This window comes from Ornithorhynchus anatinus, chromosome 4 (genome assembly GCF_004115215.2).
Source record: "Ornithorhynchus anatinus isolate Pmale09 chromosome 4, mOrnAna1.pri.v4, whole genome shotgun sequence".
Taxonomy (NCBI): Eukaryota; Metazoa; Chordata; class Mammalia; order Monotremata; family Ornithorhynchidae; genus Ornithorhynchus; species Ornithorhynchus anatinus.
The window spans coordinates 52,211,524-52,233,733 of record NC_041731.1 but is presented as its reverse complement, the minus strand read 5'-3'; the positions used below and the strand labels follow the sequence as shown (position 1 = coordinate 52,233,733).

At 41.2% G+C, this 22,210-nt stretch overlaps 1 protein-coding gene across 2 annotated transcripts in view; it reads right to left on the bottom strand.

Annotated features, from left to right (window-relative positions):
• Positions 1 to 22,210, bottom strand: part of CNBD1 (cyclic nucleotide binding domain containing 1) — a 363,365-nt gene that overhangs the window by 44,282 nt on the left and 296,873 nt on the right. The window lies entirely within an intron of this gene.

Here is a 22,210-nt window from a genome sequence, read left to right as displayed (position 1 = left end):
TCCATTTTAACAGCTACAAGTCACAACAATACTGTTCAGAACACTGGGATCTCCACTAAAGAGGGCTCTGAACCTACATAATAATAATGATTCTGGTATTTGTAAGAATTGACTATGTGCCAGGCACTGTACTAAGCGCTGGGGTGGATACAAGCAAATTGGGTTGGATATAGTACCGGTCCCACGTGAGGCTCACACTCTCAGTCTCCATTTTACAGATGAGGTAACTGAGGCACAGAAAAGATAAGTGACTTGCCCAAGGTCAGAGAGTAGACAAATGGCAGAGCCGGCATTAGAATCCATGACTTTCTGACTCCCAGGCCCGTGCTCTATCCACTATACTACGATGCTTCTTTAACAGACAGAGCATCAGAGTGGAATTCAGGGGACTCTACTTCAAGCTTTGCCACTGACCTGTTGGATAACCTCAAGTAAGTCACTTAATATCTCAGTACCTTGGATTCCTCATCTGTAAACTAGGGATGATGTTTTCTGCCTCTTCCTCCCTCACAGGGAAGTGGTGAGGAAGAAATAATTCTATTATATTGCACTATCCTATATGCTTAGTACAGTGCTCTCCTTAGAGTTAGTGCTACATAAATACCATTGAATTGATAGACTGATCGAGGAAAACATTAAACAATAGATATAATTATGCTTTAGGGGAAAAATACTCAGCATCATCACAGTAATATGAAAGCTGTGGAAAAAAAAAGATTTGTATGTAGGATTCAGATAGGCAGAGGGACAGTCTAGCCTCTGAAGAAAGAGGCATACAGTAATTATGTTATTTATTCAGCAATATTCAGCATTTTGTACATTTCATTTGTCTTAAAAACTCAGAATAATGATGATATTTGTTAAGTAAGTACATATTATGTCAAGCACTGTTCTAAGCACTAGAGTAGAAATAAATTAATCAAGTCATACACAGTTCCTTGTCCCACATGGGGTTCACAGTATAAGTAGGAGGTATATTGTAGAGAGAGAAGTGATATGATGCATGCACTAAATGTCCTGTGTTTACATTAATTTTATATTATTTGGATTTAGACACAGATGTCATTTCAACATAGTTTAAATATTCAGACAAGACACATTTCACTGAGCCACATGATAGATTACAGGGCTGAGAGCTGTCACAAGATAATTGACATCGTGATGCACAAATTTGCATGTTTTATTTTTCCCATTTACTTTAAATGAAGAAAATGTGAGCTGAAATAGTATCTTGATAAAAATATTTCTTAAATCCTGATTACTAATGAATTAGAGGCTCCTGGAAAGCTGCAGCACTAAAGGGTCACAGGCAAAGAGCAAATCCAATATGTGTATGCAATGAGCTATGGCAACAAAAACATTCACGGAATTGGAAATTAGGTTGAAAAAGATTCCTTAGCTCTCCATAAGAAGAAAAATAATTGTTAGCCCTTTTCATCATATGTGGAATTTATTGAGCACTTACTATGTGGAGAACCCTGTACTAAGTCCTTTGGAGAGTACAATACAACAGAGTTGGTAGACACATGTCCTGCCCACAGTGACCTTAGAGATATAATGAAAACAGGGAATGAGAAGCAACATAGTCTAGTGGTTAGAGCACAGGTCTAAGAGTCAGTAGGCCCTGGGTTCTAATCCCAGCTTTGACCCTTGTCAGCTGAGTGACCTTGAGTAACTCACTTACCTTCTCTGTGCATCAGTTACCTCATCTGTAAAATGGGGAGGACTAGCCACTCCAGGTCTATTAAGGGGACCAATTAATAAATAAATCCGTCCGCCTCCTATGCTCCTATGCTCGAGCTGCTGAGCGCTGCTGGCGAAAGTCCAAGCACCAAGCCGACCTCACACACTTCAAATTTATCCTTTCCTGCCTTAACTCTGCCCTTTCCTCTGCCAGGCAAAGCTTCTTCTCCTCCCTCATCGACACCCATGCCCGTCACCCCCGCCGATTGTTCTGGACCTTTAACTCTCTCCTTAGGCCCCCTGTTCCTCCCCCTCCCCCATCTCTCACCCCCAATGATCTGGCCACCTATTTCCTCACGAAAATCAACACAATCAGGTCTGAGCTCCCCAAAGTCACCCCTCCGCCTCTCCCCTCCCGCCCACCAACCCTCTCCCCTACTTTCCCATCCTTCCCTGCAGTATCCTCAGAGGAGATCTCCTCCCTCCTCGCAAGTGCCACCCCCTCCACCTGCGCCTCAGACCCCATTCCCTCTCACCTTATTAAAACCGTCGCCCCTGCCCTCCTACCTTCCTTAACTTCTATTTTTAACCACTCAATCTCCAAGGGCTCCTTCCCCTCTGCCTTCAAACATGCCCACATCTCCCCCATCCTAAAAAAACCCGCTCTTGACCCCACTTCCCCCTCCAGTTATCGCCCTATCTCCCTACTACCCTTCCTTTCCAAAATCCTAGAACGAGTCATCTACAATCGATGCTTAGAATTCCTTAACTCCCATTTTCTCCTAGACCCCCTCCAATCTGGCTTCCGTCCCCTCCACTCTACCGAGACTGCTCTCTCTAAGGTCACCCATGACCTCCTTCTTGCCAAATCTAATGGCTCCTACTCCATTCTAATCCTCCTTGACCTCTCTGCTGCCTTTGACAATGTCGACCATCCCCTCCTCCTCCATACCTTATCTCACCTTGGCTTCACGGACTCTGTCCTCTCCTGGTTCTCCTCTTACCTCTCTGGCCAGTCATTCTCGGTCTCCTTCGCTGGAGCCTCCTCCCACTCCCATCCTTTAACTGTTGGAGTTCCTCAAGGGTCAGTTCTTGGCCCTCTTCTGTTCTCCATTTACACTCACTCCCTTGGTGAACTCATTCGCTCCCACGGCTTTGACTACCATCTCTACGCAGATGACATGCAGATCTACATCTCCGCCCCTGTCCTCTCCCCCTCCCTTTAGGCTCGCATCTCCTCCTGCCTCCAGGATGTCTCCACCTGGATGTCGACCCACCACCTAAAACTCAACATGAGCAAGACTGAGCTCCTCATCTTCCCTCCCAAACCCGGTCCTCTCCCAGACTTCTCTATCACCGTCGATGGCACGACCATCCTTCCCATCTCTCAGGCCCGCAATCTCGGTGTCATCCTTGACTCGTCTCTCTCGTTCACCCCACACATCCTATCCGTTACCGAGACCTGCCGGTTTCACCTCTACAATATCGCCAAGATCCGCCCTTTCCTCTCCACCCAAACGGCTACCTTACTGCTACGGGGTCTTGTTATATCCCGGCTAGAATACTGTGTCAGCCTTCTCTCTGACCTCCCTTCCTCCTCTCTCGCCCCGCTCCAGTCTATTCTTCACTCTTCTGCCCGGCTCATCTTCCTGCAGAAACGATCTGGGCATGTCACTCCCCTTCTTAAACAACTCCAGTGGTTGCCTATCAACCTCCGCTCCAAACAAAAACTCCTCACTCTAGGCTTCAAGGCTCTCCATCACCTTGCCCCTTCCTACCTCTCCTCCCTTCTCTCTTTCTACCACCCACCCCACACGCTCCGCTCCTCCGCCGCCCACCTCCTCACCGTCCCTCGGTCTCGCCTATCCTGCCGTCAACCCCTGGGCCACGTCCTCCCGCGGTCCTGGAACGCCCTCCCTCCTCACCTCCGCTAAACTGATTCTCTTTCCCTCTTCAAAACCCTACTTAAAACTCACCTCCTCCAAGAGGCGTTCCCAGACTGAGCTCCTCTTCTCCCTCTACTCCCTCTGCCATCCCCCCTTTACCTCTCCGCAGCTTAACCCTCTTTTTCCCCTTTTCCCTCTGCTCCTCCACCTCTCCCTTCCCATCCCCACAGCACTGTACTCGTCCACTCAACTGTATATATTTTCATTACCCTATTTATTTTGTTAATGAATTGTACATCGCCTTGATTCTATTTAGTTGCCATTGTTTTTACGAGATGTTCTTCCCCTTGACTCTATTTATTGCCATTGTTCTTGTCTGTCCGTCTCCCCCGATTAGACTGTAAGCCCGTCAAACGGCAGGGACTGTCTCTATCTGTTGCCGACTTGTTCATCCCAAGCGCTTAGTACAGTGCTCTGCACATAGTAAGCGCTCAATAAATACTATTGAATGAATGAATGAATGCTTACTGTGTGCAGACCAACAAGGTTTACTGCAACAAACTTACCATCCGGGAAATAATGAGTCATTGAGAAGACTAGTCAAAAATCGGTAAGAATTAAAAGAGCAGCAAAAACCTTAAAAAAGTTAAAAGAACCTTAAAAGAACAAATCTATAAATCTTTCCAATTATCACCATTTCAGATAGCAGAATATGCCTCATGGTATAAATATTAACAGCACGATCTGGTCCCATCAGTATTTGGTGACCTCACTACTATTACAGAGAAGGAAGTACAGAGTACACAATGTGCCCAAAGCAAAGACATAGAACTCTAATTAAAGAAACGAAAGCCGAAAATGAATGTCATATCCTTCAAATTGTCAATCGTGCAAAAAGGAGATGCAGAATTCCACTCAGGGTTGGAGTTTGACAGGTTACTAAGACCAATATATGCAAAATGTTCACTAGGGTTCAATTTCTAACTGGAAAGGGATGGATTAGTTGACATAATGCAGCTTTTCCATCTTAGATAATTGAGACAAGAAATTGTTCCAAAAATCCATAGAACAACTTCTAGAATGTCAGTTCTTTAGAGGTTATAAGCTCCTTGTGGCCAGGGAGTGTCTTCCAAGTCCATGATATTGTATTCTCCCAAAAGCTTAGGAGGGTGGTCTGCAAGTGCTCAATAAATATAACTGATTGACTGCTTGACTAATTGGACGAGGGACAGGTATGTGGGGAACCCGAGAGTCTGTGTGTGGGCTTTGTTCTTGCTAGTCTTTTTGAAACATATGTTCATGTCTAGAACATTCAAATCTCAAGAATAGAAGGTCCAAGAGATGAGCAAGTTTGTGTACTGATTATGAGCTTCAGATGATGCTCATAATCATTAAAAGAGCAGCAAAAACCTTAAAAAAAGTTAAAAGAATCTTAAAAGAACAAATCTATAAATCTTTCTAATTATCACCATTTCAAATAGCAGAATCTGCCTCATGATATAAATATTAACAACACAATCTGGTCCCTTCAGTATTTGGTGACCTCACAAGATGATGCTGACCGTCAGTTAAGATGCCAATATTTTCCCACTACACTGCTGGCATTTCTGCCTTTTGGCATTTGGGTGAACCAAAATCTATTAGGGTTAAGGATGGTCCATCCCCATTGATGAGGATGAACTCTAGGAAGACAACCATCACCTTGGAGCACCCGTGGATACCACTGTTGAGACAGAACATAGGACCAGATGGACCCCATGACTAACCTGGGATGACCTCGCTGACGGTTCATGATCTAAAAATTCCCTCCCCTTCTTAGTCCAAAATAAACCTTGATCGAGCCAGTAAAAAGAGTTGTTAAACATATTAACACAAAGTAATTTTAAGGAAGTCAGAGCTGTAGCTGAGGACCCAGGGCTCTCATAGCTCCTGGTGATTTTTTTTCTTTTTCATATTTCTCACTTTGTTTACAATGACAGCTACGAGCATCCAGCTCTCTGACTGTAGCTCTTGACAGAATCATTTGTTTTCTCTCTGAACAATGAATGAAATTACCTCTTGTCCTGCCTCCCCGGCTCTCTGTGCAAAATAAATTTTGTCAGGCAAAAGTTTGTCCTTGCTTACTCCACAGAACTTAGGCCTGGTATAGTAAAAGTGATTTCAAAGGATGAGTGGAAAGGGTAAAGCGAAAGGAGTGAAATCTTTACCCCTGAGTGCCTGGGGCTTGGACACTATATTCACACTTAAAAGATTTATCAAGTGCCTAATATAGTAGAAAATTACATTACATGCTTGGGAAACAGACACATCCCTACCCTTGGATGATCATTCAATCTAATAGGAGGACAAACTTACAACTCCATAAAGTCTAGTAAGAGATCTTGACAATAACAACAGAAATAAAGTGATGAAAAGAAATAAACAGATCAGAACATAAAGAGATTCAGAATGGCTGAAATGGCAAAGGGGATATCATGGCTATTATGATGAGGTGGGAAGCATACGGGGAATTTCTAATGGAAGAGGTAACTTTTTTGAAAAGCCTTAAATAAAAGGACAAGTTGTGTCTGGCAAAGCTGAGGTAGACCAGGGGGATGGATGGGGAGTTTTTTGGGAGCCTCTCTGGTGATTCAAGGAGAAGCAGAGAAAGCCCTGGTTTTGCCTGCTCAGGCTTAGCACCGCTTGTCAAGAGAGGTATCTATTCAAACTGGCCCAAATCTGCATGGGCAAATCTGATGTTAAACACCAAACTAATGCTCATGGAAACTGCACCCCTATCATTAGTCCTTCCTGGAAGCCCACCCAAGAACTTTATACCATCAATTCTGCCTAAAAAATGGACAAGCATTTTAGACTTTTCTAATCTAGAACGCTGGATGGACCTCGGGGCAGGAAGCACCCAGGATTCAGAGAGGGTGACAGTAGAGTGAAGGGACCAGCCCAGAACCTCCAGTTATCTTGGGCAGCAGCTGTCAATCAGTGGGTAACAGACCAATCAGCAGGAACCTTCAAGGTGACAGTCTAGTAAAGAAAAGGCACTGTTTGATATCAAACCTGATGATGATGATGGTATTTAATAATCATAATAATTGCGATATTTACTATGTGCCAGCCACTGTACTAAACACTGCAGTGAATATAAGCAAATTGGGTTGGACACAGTCCCTGCCCTACATGGGGCTCACAGTCTCAATCCCAATTTTACAGATGAGGTAACTGAGGCACAGAGAAATGAAATGACTTGCCCAAGGTTACACAGCAGCAAGTGGCAGAGCCAGGATTAGAACCCTTGACCTTCTGACTCCCAGTCTAGACTCTAATTTGTTATGCCATGCTAAGCACTTACTATGTGTCAAATACTGTACTAATCACTGGAAATGTTGCAAGCTAATCAGGTTGGACACAGTCCCTGCCCACATGGGCTTCACAGTCCTAATCCCCATTTTACAGATGAGGTAACTGAAGCATAGAGAAATTAAGTGACTTGCCCAAGATCACACAGCAGACAAGTGATGGAGCTGGGATTAGAACCCAGGCCCTTCTGACTCCTAGGCCCATGCTCTATCCACTAAGGTATGCTGCTCTCCTATGCTGAATTATAACAAAAAGTGTTTGAATTAGATTCCCCCATTTTAGCAAGATATTAACTAGTTAGTAGCTGTCAGTTCCACCAAAGCATGTGTAATCATGATAATAATAATAATTGTGGTAATTGTTAAGCTCTTATTATGTGCCAGATACTGTACTAAGCACAGGGTAGATACAAAATAATCGGGTTGGGTCCAAGCCCTGCCCCACACAAGGCTCAGAGTCTTAACCCCCATTTTATAGATGAGGAAAAGTTAAATGCCTAAGGTTATGAAGCAGACAAGTGGCGGAACCGGGATTAGAACCCAGTGAATTCCAAGTAGCCTTTTCAACCTGCTGAACAGTTTGCCCCATGCCGACTTGGCATTATATCTCCATTCCTTCTATGTCTTTGGGTTCTTGGCAGAACTGAATGGACCAGTGCTCATTGTATCAAAAAGTGCAAATCCTACTATTAGCTGACTAACGATTTGGATATCGTTAGCATCATTAAGTTTCATAGGGATTGTGTGAAATGTTTTCAATCCACCATTAGATTAGTCCTATGCAGACAAGGCCAGTGAAGTCCACCAAAGTGAATAAAATGACAAGGAATCATCATCGGAGACAAATGGAAGGAACAGATGCTAAATATGACAATAAACGATTGGCACTGAGAACTCTGCCTAAACTGAAGGCCGCATTTTTGTTATTTCTCCTTCCAAACAAATTATTCCTGGAGGGTCATCGCAGACTGATATACTATGAGATTGGTAGCCAAATTACAGGATGTATTCAAAACACTGGCAAAATCATTCACTTGAAAGCTAGAAATTTCTAAGAAATGTATTTTCCATGTGTGCAAATCTTTGTATTGGTAGCCAGTATGTAGATTATTGCCAGACTAAATATTAGGCATTCCAAGGGAATTACAAGTAGAAAATAATTAGGCCTGGAAAAATAACATTGCGGCTCAGAAGTGTGGCCTAGTGAAAAGAGCACATGCTAAGGAGTCAGAACACCTGGGTTCTAACCCTGGCTTTGCCACTTGCCTGCTCTGTGGCCTTGCATAAGTTACTTAATTGCTCAATGCCTCAATTTTCTCATCTGTAAAATGAGGATAGAGTGACTCCTTGCCCTGCCTCTTAGATTATGACCCACCGTATAGGACAGGGGTTGTCCAGTATGTTTAAAGTGTATCTACCACAGAATTTAGCAAATAGTAAGTGGTTTATAAGTGCCTCTCAAAAATCAGCAAGAATATACAACTAATTAATGGGGTACCAGCAACAGTGGCAGAGTGGCTTAGTAGAAAGAGCACAGACCTTGGAAGAAGAGAATTTGGGTTCTAATCCAAGCTCTGCCACTGGCCTGCTGTGAGACCATGGGCAAGTCAATTAACTTCTCTGCATCTCAATTACTTCATGTGTGAAATGGGGATTTAAATGTACTCCCTTCTACTTAGACTATGAGCCTCAGGAGAACAGGGGCTGTGCCCACCTTGATTGCTTTAAATCTACCCCAGTTATTAGAACAGTGCCTGGCACATAGAAAGCACTAAATGAATACATTTTATTTTAAAAATAGCCCCATTTTCAATCTCTAGTCCAAGAATATTGAACTATCTTCCCACCTCTTCCCAGATCTCCAGCCAGGCATCTCCAGTTGGTAGTCTTTAATAGTGGAAGAAATGTACTAAGTGCTAAGAGTAGCTACAAGATAATCAGATCAGACACTGCTGCTGTCCCATGTGGGACTCTCAGTCTAAGAGATAAGGAGAACAGGTTTTTAATCCCCATTTTACAGAGGAGGAAACTGAAGGACAGAGTTGTTAAATTATTTGCCCTGGTCACGCAGCGGGCAAGTGGTAATGCTGGGATTAAAACCCAGGTCTTCGGACTCCCTGACCCATGTGCTTTCCACTAGGCTGTGCTGCTTCTCACTATCTTTATCTACGTGTAGCAGAGAATCCTCAAAGTCTTTTGACATTTCATGAAATGCATCATCCTTGTTCCCCAGGACTTTTGCTCCAACCAAAGTGGGTTCCTTCATTGATCCATCAGTTTTATTAACAGAGTGCTTACTTTTTGCCCTTGGGAGAGTGCAATATAATAGATTTAGTAGTCTTGTACCCTGACCACAAGGAATTTACAGTCTGGAGGGGTGACTGGAGTTAAAATATATTTTGGATATGTACTTTGGGGCTAAGGATGGGGTGAATGCAGGGCACAAATCCAAGTGCAGGGGGATGCAGAAGGGAAAAGGAGTAGAAGAAATAAGTGCTTGAATAGGGGAGGCCTCTTGGAGAAGATATGATTTTAATAAGGCTTTGAGAGTGATCACCAGACCCATCTAATACACATTCCTAGTATCTACCACTGCACCCTAGTCACACTCAGTAAATATTTAGAGGTGACAACAGCCAGCTGAGAAGCTGCCCATCTCTAAGAAACACTGTTCCAGAGAAGCTTTTAAATGGGTCTCATCTGGAAATAATCATTATGATTCATTGGCTTTTGTAACTAAATGAGGACCATTCTATTTAATTGCCAAAGTCAAATGCAGGAGCTAATCAAACAGATGGTTAGCTTAATTATCTGAAACCCAAATCAGAGACCTTGGTTAAAATTAACAATAACAAAATATCTGAGTGTTCCACTACATATCTGATACCTGGGCAGTTCAATCCTGGCTAATGAGGAATCACAGTCCCATTCCTTAATGCAGAAACACGGAAGAGCTGTTAAAATGTTCATTTACATGTAACCTTCTCTTCTGCCTCCTCTCTATTCTGTTGCCTATTTCTCAAAATCCAGTTAAAACACCATTAATCTAAGAGAGAAGCAATATGGCTTAGTGGCAAGAGCCCAGGCTTAAGAGTCAGAGGATATGGGTATTAATACCAGCTTTGCCACTTGTCTGCTGTATAACCTTGGGCAAGTCACTTAACTTCTCTGTGCCTCAGTTCCCTCATCTGTAATCATCTGGATTAGGACTGTGAACCCCATGTCGGGCAAAAATTGTAGCTAGTCCAATTTGTTTGTATCCATCCCAGCACTCAACACAGGACCTGAAACATAGTAAGCACTTAAACACCACAGTTATTACTATCATCATCATTATTATTAGGATTATTAGTGGCATGGAAAATGCCCAGAAGAACAAAATGTGGGAAGTAAAATTTAGAGCTGCTTCTAGGTTGAGGGATGGAGCCAATTGTTGGATAGGGATTGTCTCTATCTGTTGCCGAATTCTACTTTCCAAGTGCTTAGTACAGTGCTCTGCACACAGTAAGCGCTCTATAAATATGATTGAATGAATGAATGAAGCACTTAAAAGGCTGGGACCAGTAGCTCAGGCAGACTCCAGTGGACAGTCTCTTTGTACAGTGCTTTACACACAGTAAGCACTCCATTCAATCATATTTATTGAACACTTACTATGTGCAAAGCACTGTGCTAAGTGCTTGGAATGTACAATTCGGCAACAGATAGAGACAATCCCTGCCCAACAATGGGCTCACGGTCTAAACTGGGGAGACAGACAACAAAACAAAACAGAACAAAACAACACAAGTAGTCTGGTGAACAAAAACAAGTAGTTTGGCAATAAATATGATTGGATGAATGAATGGACACAATAGTATTCTGTGATAAATGTTTCCTTCATACAGAGTAATAAACATAATAATGGTAATATTTGTTAAGTGCTTACTCTGGGCCCAACACTATTCTAAAACTCTTGGGTAGATACAAGATAATTAGGTTGGACACAGTCCTTGTCCCACGAGAGGCTCACAGTCTAACTAGGAAGGAGAATAGATATTGCATCCCCATTTAACAGATGAGGAAACTGAAGCACAGAGAAGATAAGTGACTTGTCCAATGTCACACAGCAGGCAGAGCCGGCTTTAGAACTCGGATCCTCTGACTCCCAGGCCCAAATGAATGTAAATTACTCTTTTGTTGAATAGAATCAGTAGAAACTAAAGGAAATGCACAGAAACAGGTGGATTCTTCTACCATTCACAACCTCAGAAACTCCTAAGCATGCATATAAAGCTTGTGGTAGGCAGGGAACATGCCTTCCAATTCTGCTACATTGTACCCTCCCAAGTACTTAGTACAGTGCTCTGCACCCAGTAAGCACTCAATAAATGTGATTGACTGACTGATCAATCCAATTATTCCAACCTTTTTGTAATCTCTCTTTTTCAGTCACCAGGACAGGGGTTTTTGAAGACTGAAGTTTCATAACCCAAGAGATGAACACTGCATTTTTCCAGAGGATCGTGTCTTCTATTGCACTCTCAGTCAGTCAGTCATTCAATCAGTGGTATTTATTTGGCACTTGCTCCGTGCAGACCACTGCATTAAGCTCTTGGTAGAGTAACAAGAAAACGGAGTTGGTAGATATCTTCCCTGCATACAAGGACCTCACAGTCTAGACCCAAGCACTTAGTACTGTGCTCTGAACACAGTAGCCCCTCAACAATTAAGATTGATTGATAAGGACTTCAGCAAGCTTAAGGCAGAGGAAAGTATTATGCAAAAGAGTACCAATCCCACCTCCTAAGGGTCTTTGCTCGCTGTAGGTTTTCACTATCAACTGATCAGTGAAGCAAAAACAGTTCACCTTAAAAGAGATGCTTCACGGTTTCTGAGGAGCAGGATTGGTTAAAATCAGGTGGTTGATCAATAACTTGAACTGAACAGAAGATGCTTGATGACCCCGATGATAAGGAAAGGAAATTAATCTGATCTAGCTGTAGCTTTTAGTAAACCCATGGAACTATAATGCAGATGAAGCAGGTTAACGAAAGAGTTAGTTGTCAATTTTAATTGTAGACTATAGTTAACATGCTCTAGGTGTGTGCTGAGAAATTATCCCTTGATCAACTTGATCAGGTAAAATGGTAAAATATCTATTTTACCATTGAGGTAACTAAGGCACCAAGAAGTGAAGTGCCTTGCCCAAGGTCACAGTGCAGAGAAGTGGCGGAGCTGGGATTAGAACCCAGGTCCTCTAATTCCCAGGTGTGTGATCTTTCCACCCCCTATAATCCTGTAGGAATCCAGAATAAAGAAAATGCCAACAGATGAGTAGCCCTTCTCATCATCAATACAAATATTGCAGGATAGAACTGTCCACCTGTGACTATTTTATTAGTAGTAATAATAATAATGATAGCAATAATAATGGTATTTGAAAACTGCTTACTTTATGCCAAGCTCTGTACTAAATACTGAGGTAAATACAAAATAATCAAGTTGGACATGGTTTAAGTAGAAGGCATTGGTATTTAATCTCCATTTTACAATTAGAAAACTGAGGCACAGAGAAGGTAAATGACTCATCCAAGTTTTCACAGCAGGTAAGTGGCGGAACTGGGATCAGAACCCAGGTCCTCCGACTTCCTGGAGTGATTATGTTGTATCTACCCCAGTGATTAGTGCAGTGCTTGGCACATATTAAGCACTGACCAAATACCACAGTTATTGCTGTTGAATCTTTACTCTGAGTCACCTCATTTTTAATTGCACAGTACTAGGCTGATCAGTCATCTGCAGCTCTCTCCCACTTGTCAGTAACAGTGCTCTTCTGATTGAGATTCTGCTTTATCATGTCTTCAAAGTATTTCTTCATTTCACTCTACAGCAGCTATCTGGGTGTTCTGCAGTTAATTTATTCTCATATATCCTACATAGCAAAGGTGTCATTTGAAGAATATTGCTATGATGGTTGTGAATTGCCTGAATTCCAAGGCGTCATTTTTGTGATCCTGTCTTGCTTTTTGATGTTACATCATGGCATGTAGGTGACACCAGACGTGATTTACAATATAAAGAGGCAGTAGAGGCTTGTAGAGTGTGTTGTAGGTATAGGAAAAAAATAATTCAATCCATTATATTTATTGAACCTTTCTGTGTGCAGAGCACTGTATCTAGTCCTTGGGAAAGTATAATACAGCAGAATTAGTAGATATGTTTCCTGCCCACAAGGAGCTTTCAGCCTATTAGATCTTACAAGGAAGTGGTTTTCCTGGATCAGAGTTGAGTTTTCACACTGCCATTGATTTGTTGTGTGCCTTTGGACAAGCAGAAATAGCAGTAGAAGCATTAATGGTTTTCAGCAACCCAGAATACAAAACACTAAAGTAAGTGCTTGGGAAAGTCCAGCAGAAACAGAACACAGGTTCTCTGTTCACAGGGAGCTCACAAAAGAGTGGGGAAGAAGGACATACATGTGAGCCCTCTAGACTGTAAACTCATTGTGGGCAGGGAATATCTGTTTCATTGTTGCACTGTATTCTCCCAGATACTTAGTACCATGCTCTGCACATAGTAAGCTCTTAATAAATGTGATTGAATATTTACAAACGATGAGAACAGTAAGAATAATAAGGATTAAATGGGGAATAAAATAACTATGCCATATTTTTATGTATATACCTATATATGGTGCAAATGGGTATATATGTGAAAATGCTAGGGGTAAGGAACATGTCATTGATCCTTCCTTTTGTCTTGGATTTCCCATCCACAAAGCAACCCAAGTCAATGTTTGTAAAGCAATCAGGAACTGTCATAAGATGTTGGAACTCATCTATGAGCTATAGGACACTATTATGTCTGTACATTCTTCTCAAAAAGAAATAACCTACGTCTAAGCTTTAGGCTTTTCAGAGGGAGAAAATCCAGTAACTCTAAAGGCTCATTACTTAGACTTGTAAAAAACAGTAATGTTGAAGTAGTAGACCATTAGTTTAGTGAAAAGATAGAATTGAAGGAATACTTATTTACATATATACTTCCAAGAAGGAAGCATAACAGTTTAGGCTGACTTGGTTGTATGTAGGTTAATTCAGCCATAACAAAATATTATTATTCCGGCTTACCCATCATATTGCAGTATGTATAAAAACCTAAGGAAATCATTTCAGCTTCCCGCATAGAGTTGTTGCTTAAAAGTCATTTGAAAAATAAGGCTTTACAGAACATCTATCATTATAATGGTTTACGTCTTTTATGAACACTGTCTTTTTTTTCTTTCTTATTCCAAAACAATGGTTAAGGTTTAATTTTCAGAAAATGAATGTTGGGTATATGAAGGGTGCCTAGGAAAAAATGACATTGTGCAAATGAAAATAAGAGTTTTGTTTTCAATTGCATTTTGGCAATTTCTAATTCCCTTTACAGATGAGCCTGTTTAGTGGTTTTTTGTTTTCTTTTGTTTTTCCCACTGTGAACTCTGACCACCCTACTCCTGTCCAGGGTGTAACATTATGTAGCTGTAAACCCACCAGGGCTCCTACTACCTAAGTGGGCCTCATCTCATCTGGATGAGATTTGAGAAACAAAAAAAAATAATAATTCTTCCCCTAAATCTCCCTCCCATGTGCGTCTCAATGCCTCCTCCCATCTGCAACCTCAGGTCCCTTGGTTTTAAGTGTTTAAATGTTACCGTATTCTAGGCACTCTGCCAGTATTACAATGGGCTTAATATTACAGGATTATAGTGTTACCATTACAGGGTTACAGTATTTGAGAAATAGCTTTCAGAATAACATGAGAAATGGTAGAAAGCTAAATGAGGTGAGTGTGCAGTGGAATGAAATATGTAATTAATAACTGGAAATGGCATCAAAGTTTCAGGCACCTGTCACCCCACACTGACAGCCTGATGAATTATTGGTGGCCTGACATGATTTTGTCCAGAGCTCTCCAGCAAAAGAGCAGTAGCTCAGAGGAGTTTGTCTGAAATCTGAGACAGGCACTGGTCTAGACACCTTCATCATCCTCACTGTGAACATTCACCAGGCACCCACAAAAGGCACAGAATTGCCAGAACTACTCTCCAGAAACCAGAGTTGATAAGGTCCCTGCCTTTTGACCGGATTTGTTGTCTTACATACCCTACATGATACAAAACCTAGAACTTCCATGTTAGTTTCATTTTTCAATTTTTCACTTGAGACTAGCTAGGGGAGAAAACTTCTTGAATTTTTTTTCTCAAATTATACTTTAGTTGGGTTTTACTATCCTACATATTCGAGGTACTGCCTAGCTGTTTTCCAAACTGGCAATGGCAACTAGCAGAGCAAGGGAAGGGGGCTAAAGGGTGAGTGGAAAATCTTGATACGCAGTTGTTGTTTATGATATTTGTTAAGTGCTTACAATGTGCCAGGCACTGTACTAAGTGCTGGGATAGATATACGCTTATCAGATGGGACACAATCCAAGTACCACATGGGGCTCAGTCTTAATCCCAATTTTACCGATGAAGGAGATGAGGCACAGAGAAGTAGAGTGACTTGCCCAAGGTCCCATAGCATACAGTTGTTGGAGCCTGGATTAGAAACTAGGTCCTTCTGCCTCAAAGGCCCACACTTTATCCACTAGGTAATGCTGATTGCAGTTGGTCAAATAGCAATCCAGCCAGCAAAGAAGGTGACTGTGAGATAGGGTAGACAACTAAGATAGCTCCCATGGTCCTTTGGGGCTCCAAGGGGGTACCAAATATGGAGAGCAGCAAGATGGCAACTCCATTTCTGGACGAAGTATAGGGCTTAGTTCACTTCCCTGACTTCTTCCCCCTCCCTCAATCAATCAATTGTATTTACTGAGCACTTATAGTGTGCAGAGCAGCATGGCCTAGTTGAAGCCCCCCTTTTCCTTAGGTCCCATCCCTTTCCCATCGCCCTGACTTGCTACCTTTGATCTACTCCGCCCCTCCCCACAGCACTTGTGTATATATATACACATATATATAATTCTACTCGTTTATATTAATGCCTGTTTACTTGTTTTAATGTGTACATACCTATCTATAATTCTATTTTATAATGATGCTATTAACAGCTGTTTACTTGGTTTGCTGTCTGTCTCCCCCTTTCTAGACTGAATCCCAGTGTGGACAGGATGGTCTCTCTTTAGTGGTGAATTTTACTTTCCAAGCACTTATTACAGTGTTCGGCATACAGTAAGTGCTCAATAAATATGATTGAATGAATGAATGTTTAGGAACAATGATATTTAAACACAGAAAACCTCTTCACTGAACATTAGAAATATACTTTCCTTGAAATTTCATGCAGAGATCATCTATTATAATGATCTTCTCAGCACTTTTTTCGATAACAATATTAAATTTTAATCCTCACATTTTCACAATGCTCTCTCACTTCGAGATAATGCTCTTATTTTGCAACACATACAAAGAAAAACCTTCCTACTTCACCCCTTAACATTTGAAGAACTTTGGTGAACTTGAAAAGAGAGATCACCCATTGGATGACTGTTTTGTTTAATTAGCATTAGAAAATAATTGATCTCTTGCAAGCTAGAACTAGGTACTTTTTTGCTGAATAGGATGTGAAAGATTGTACATGAGAAATAGCATGGTCTAGTGGAAACGGCACTGGCCTGGGAGTCAGAGAACCTGGATTCTAATACCACTTCTGCCAGTTGCTTGCTGTGTACCTTGGGCAAGTCACTCAACTTCTCTGTGCCTCAGTTTCCTCAACTGTAAAATAGTATTCAAAACCTGTTCTCCCTCCTACTCAGATGGTTAGCCCCATGTGGGACAGGGACTGAGTATTTACCTGATTAGCTTTTATATACCTCAGAACGTAGGACAGTGCTTGGCATATAGTAAGCACTTAAATACTATAATGCAGCATGGCCTAGTGGAAAGAGCATGGTCCTGGGAATCAGAGGACCTGGGCTTTAGTCCTGGCCCTGGCAATTGCTTGATATGTGACCATAGACAAATCAGGTAAGTTTTCTGTGCCTCAGTTTCCTCATCTGTAAAATGGTATTAAATATCCATTCTCCCTCCTACTTAAACTGTGAGCTCCATGTAGGACAAGGACTGTGTCTAACCTGAAAAACTTGTATTTACCCCAGCACTTAGAACAGTGCTTGGTACATAGTAAGCACTTAAGGAATATTGTAATTTTCATTATTATTCCCAATCAATCAATCAATGGTATTGAGTGCCTTCTGTGTGCAGAACACTCTACTATTTGGGAAAGTACAATATAATAAAGTTGGGAGACGCTAATCCCGCCCCCAAGGAAGCAGCATGGCTCAGTAGAAATAGCCCAGGCTTGGGAGTCAGAGGTCATGGGTTCTAATCCCAGCTCTGCCACTTGTCAGCTGTGTGACTTAGGGCAAGTAACTTCACTTCTCTGTGCCTCCGTCACCTCATCTGTCAAATGGAGGATGAAGACTGTGAGCCCTACGTGGGACAACCTGATTACCTTGTATCTCTCCCAGTGCTTAGAACAGTGCTTGGCACATAGTAAGTGCTTAACAAATACCAACATCATCATCATCATCAAGGAGCTTACAGACTACAGAGTGCTACACATTCATAAAAAGGCATCTAATTTATTTTTTATTATTCGTTCATATTTTTGTTGCTATTCGACCATGTGACTATGTTTATTTTATTATTTATATTATTTTTAAATAGACTTATACGGTTTTGGTCAATTCTTTGGATATTTGGAATGCACTTATGCATTTTATTGCCCATGGGAAATTATACTCAATTTAGTGCTCCTTCACTTAACACTAACATTCTCTTTTTCTGAAACCAATTAGAAGTGCTAACTTGGAGGTATCACTACATGAACTTTACCTTTTAGAAATGAAACTTTGAGTTGATTAAAACTAATAATTGGCTTTACAGTGGAAAAAGGAAATGTTTCCTAAGTCTTTTGTTATTTTTCATTCATTCATTCAATCGTATTTATTGAGTGCTTACTGTATGCAGAGCACTGTACTAAGCATTTGGAAAGTACAATTCGGCAACAAATAGAGACAATCCTTACCCAACAATGGGTTCATAGTCTATACAATTGTAAATTTGTTCTTTTTATGGGTTACTCCTTTTCTCTAACCATTCTCAGTTAATAATTAATCTTAAAACAATCTCCATTGTTATCCCTCTGGAAAGTACCATTTTTGTCCAACTTCTGTCCTAGAAAATTTGTTTTCTCTCTTTTCCACATCATCATCATTTTCACTCATTCAATTATATTTATTAAGCACTTACTGTGTGCAGAACACTGTACTAAGCACTTGGGGAGATCTAATACAACAATAAACAGTGATAATCCCTGTCCACAATGAGCTCACATTATTATTATTATTATTAGATGCAGGCAGAGCTCACAGTCTAGTCCATTTCCTCTCCTCACTCATTTTCATCTGAATCATCACCATTTTGTCCCCTAATCAACAAATGAACATCAGAATATGTATCTGCCCAAATTCTCATCCACGCCAATTCCCCTGCAGCCTGCAATCGAACTGTGAACCTCATCCTCAATTATTTTCTCAATAAATACTAATTCCCTCATTTTTCAAAGAGGTTTGCCTCATTTTAGCTCAAGCTTCCACAATGGATCACTTGATTCCACTGGCTCCTTTCCTAGCTGTTAAAGAGAATCCCTGGTGCATAACCAGAAGTCACACTTTGGCCTACTCTGCCTATTATTTAGAATAAGCTGATTACCAAAGAGGTTACAGATGAGGCTATTTGTTCCATTATAGGAAAGGCCTAGCTCTTGCATGCCTGATGCTTTAAGTCACCTTTAAGGAGTCCAAAATGGCCCTTTCTGTCTTTAAGGAGAAAAAGTATTGTGGCTGCAATCCTCTGCTTCAATTTTACTCTCTTATGTCTTATTGTTTAACTACCTGTCTGATCTCCCTGTAATCTACACGCTGAAAGTATTTTAAAAGTGAATTGCTCCATATAGAGGCTTATTTCCCTTACACAAAATGGACACATATGTTCCTGTTCCCCACAAACTGGTGGAACCAATATCAACGATCAGTATTTGGCTTTTGGAAAGGCCAGAATGTTTTCCATTAAAAATGAAATGCTTCCCAAAATAGACCCTGATCATGTAGATTTCAAAGAAATTAGAATCATATCTTCAACTGGATGTCATCTATAGAATCTTGGGAATTAATTGGAAGGGGTGTTTCAATTTCAAACAACAGTGTTGAATTAATATCTTATTCCCAAGTGATTCACAGTATCGTTTCAAGATCAGTCAGGTATCAGTTGGTGTTTTCCGATTGACGAGTTACCCGCTGAAACAGCTGAACATGGATACTCTTAAGTGATTCTTTGGACCATTCTCATGAAAGAAGAATACCCAGAGGATAGTCCCTTGATCTCAAATTCTCAACACCCCCCCCTTTTCCCAAACCTGGGAAATGATTCTTCAGGGAGACATCATCCCAAGAGATGGTCCAGAGTTCCTGTGTTGTAGGGTTAGTCATGGTTTTAGGATTTTCCACTCTAACTTCCTAGAGATGGTCATTTACTGTCAAATTAGGGGCAATGACTTTGCAAGTTTAATCTGAAAAAAATGATCCAACCTATGATGAAAAAAAGCTAAGATTCATAAACTATTTCTTCAGGTGATTCAAAGTAAGATCTGCCTCCAGTTTCTCTTCTCACAGATCGATACATCACTCTGCTGCCCAAACGTGTTTCTAAAACATTGTTTTAACATGTCTCCCCACTCCTCAGAAACCTCGAGTGTTTGCTCATGTGGGCGCAGAAATGCCTGATAATTGCCTTTGAGTTCCTCAGTCGGCTTTTTCCCTACTACTTATCCTCTCTCCTCTCCCACTAAAAAGGGCCCACATGCTTTGCCACTCTTAACATCAACTGATTTACTGTCTTTTTTTCATCTCTCTCATTATTGATACCTTGCTTGCACTCTCCCTTCTGCTTGGAGCTTCTTCCCACTTCATATCCAACAGACCACCGGACTCCACCCAACTCTTCTCTAACTAATCTTTCTCCCCCCAACATCTTATCTCCCACCCCATTGATTATCCCTAATCCCTTAGCAACTCACTCCACCTCCTCTCCCCATAGTACTTATGTACATATACTTTTAGTCAGTTATAATAATAATAATAAAAAATAAAAATAATAATGATGGTATTTGTTAAGCACTTACTATATGCCATGCACTGTTCTAAGTGCTGGGGTAGATACAAGGTGATCAGGTTGTCTCATGTGGGGCTCACAGTATTAATCCCCATTTTACAGATGAGGTAACTGAGGCACAGAGAAGTTAAGTGACTTGCCTAAAGTCACACAGCTGATGAGTGGCAGAGCTAGGAATAGAACACATGACCTCTGACTCTTAAACCCGTGCTCCTTCCACTAAGCCTCACTGTTTCTCTGTAATTATCATCATTACAACTGAATATAGCAACTGAGTAAAAGTATATATACCTAAGTACTATGGGGAGAGAAGGTGGGGTGAATAATAATGCTATAAATCATAATTATAGCATTTATTAAGCACTTACTGTATGCCAGGCACTGTACTAAGCACCAGGGTGGATACAAGCAAATCAGGTTAGACACAGCCATCATCCCTTGTAGGGCTCACAGTTTCAATCCCCTTTTTACAGATAAGGTAACTGAGGCACGGAGAAGTGAAGTGACTTGCCCAAGGTCATACAACAGACAAATGGCAGAGTCAGGATTAGCACCCATGAGCTTCTGCAACCCAGGCCTGTACTCTATTCACTATCCCATGCTGCTTCTACTACGCCATACTGCTTAATGTAATCACTGGGCAAGTTCCAAAATCTCTAAAATACTTTGAATTTTAGCACAAATTCAACCTCTGGGCCTTGGTTAGGCGGCTGCAAATATGAAATGATGAAACTGGGTATAGAAGGTTGAATTGAAATGGAAAGACATTTCTAGAAAAAGGAAAGGTAAAGGTTGGAAAAGGTAAAATCGTGGGTGAGTAGACCACTGCAGAATGTTCCTTGATTAAAGAATTTTGGAGCAGTTTTAAACCATGGCCTGTGTTTGTCAGTCTCATGCAGATCCCGAAGCACAAGACTAGGAAAAGGGAGGGGTGGAATCACATAGGGAATTTAAAGGCTAATCTGTAATGGATAGGAGGCCTTTATAAGAGCCACTTATTGTAGGTTATTTTCAACAGATTTACAGATAACCTTGCCTACAAATGTTTCTAGGTCACTTTCTATTAACTCCAGGGAATGTTTATCAGAGACATCCCATTGAGGCTAATTTCTGTTATTGATTCGCACTATTCTGCTTTTTCTCTTTCTAGCCTTCTAAAACCTCTCTCACTTATTCATGTGTTCAACAGCATCACACATTTCATTTCAGCAATTTTTTCTGACTCAAATTAAGGACAATGGAGGATGAAAAGGCTTTATCTAGGGATGTTTAAAAAATGAAATCATCATTTTCTGATCATCACATTAACATGGAATGAGCTCAAAAATGGTCTGATTTCTTTCAAAAATATAGCTGCATTTACTCTCAATTTTTTTTCCAGTTTATCGTGTATTTGTGTATGTATACACATATATGCACTGCAGTTGCCCTTTGTACTCAAAGTTCAACTACAGGTGTGTGTGTGTTGCTTTAAGAACACAGCCTTGCAAACACACTAGGTGCATAAAAGATTGAATTTTGTTGCACTGTCTTATTTACTAAATAGTATTTTTGTTGGCAGTTCCTGACTCTGGCTTTGTTTTAGCCTCTCTGTCTCACAGTTCCCTAAAACTTATTCTCAAAAAGAGCTGCTCCATTCTTGAATTCACTTGCCATGCCTCATGCATCTCCCAGTTTTCAGCTGAGAGGAAGCCCTGATTGAGGCTTTGTTTATTACATCTCTAAAATGTTTCCTCTGTCCAGAGCTGAAGTAGGCTGCCTCTAAGACCCAGGGCTAATAAATTTTGCAGGGTCTCCAAGTGATGCGTGATGTCATTACAGAATGCTCTGTATGGTGTCATTGAAGCCATTTTTCTGGATTTCCCTTAATCCTACCCCCACCTTGGATAGTCCACTGGTCTGAGGAGTGGGATTCAGGGTGAGAGAATGTGTCTTTTAAGCACTTGCCTGATAAGGAGCCTCCCCTATTCCCATGCTGGCTCTTCCACACCCCCTTTCTAACCCAACTGGGACTGATCAGGTCAGAGAACTGCCTTGCCCAAGCACAGGTGCTGACTGGGGTCATGGCACTAGGGAATTATGTATCTGCC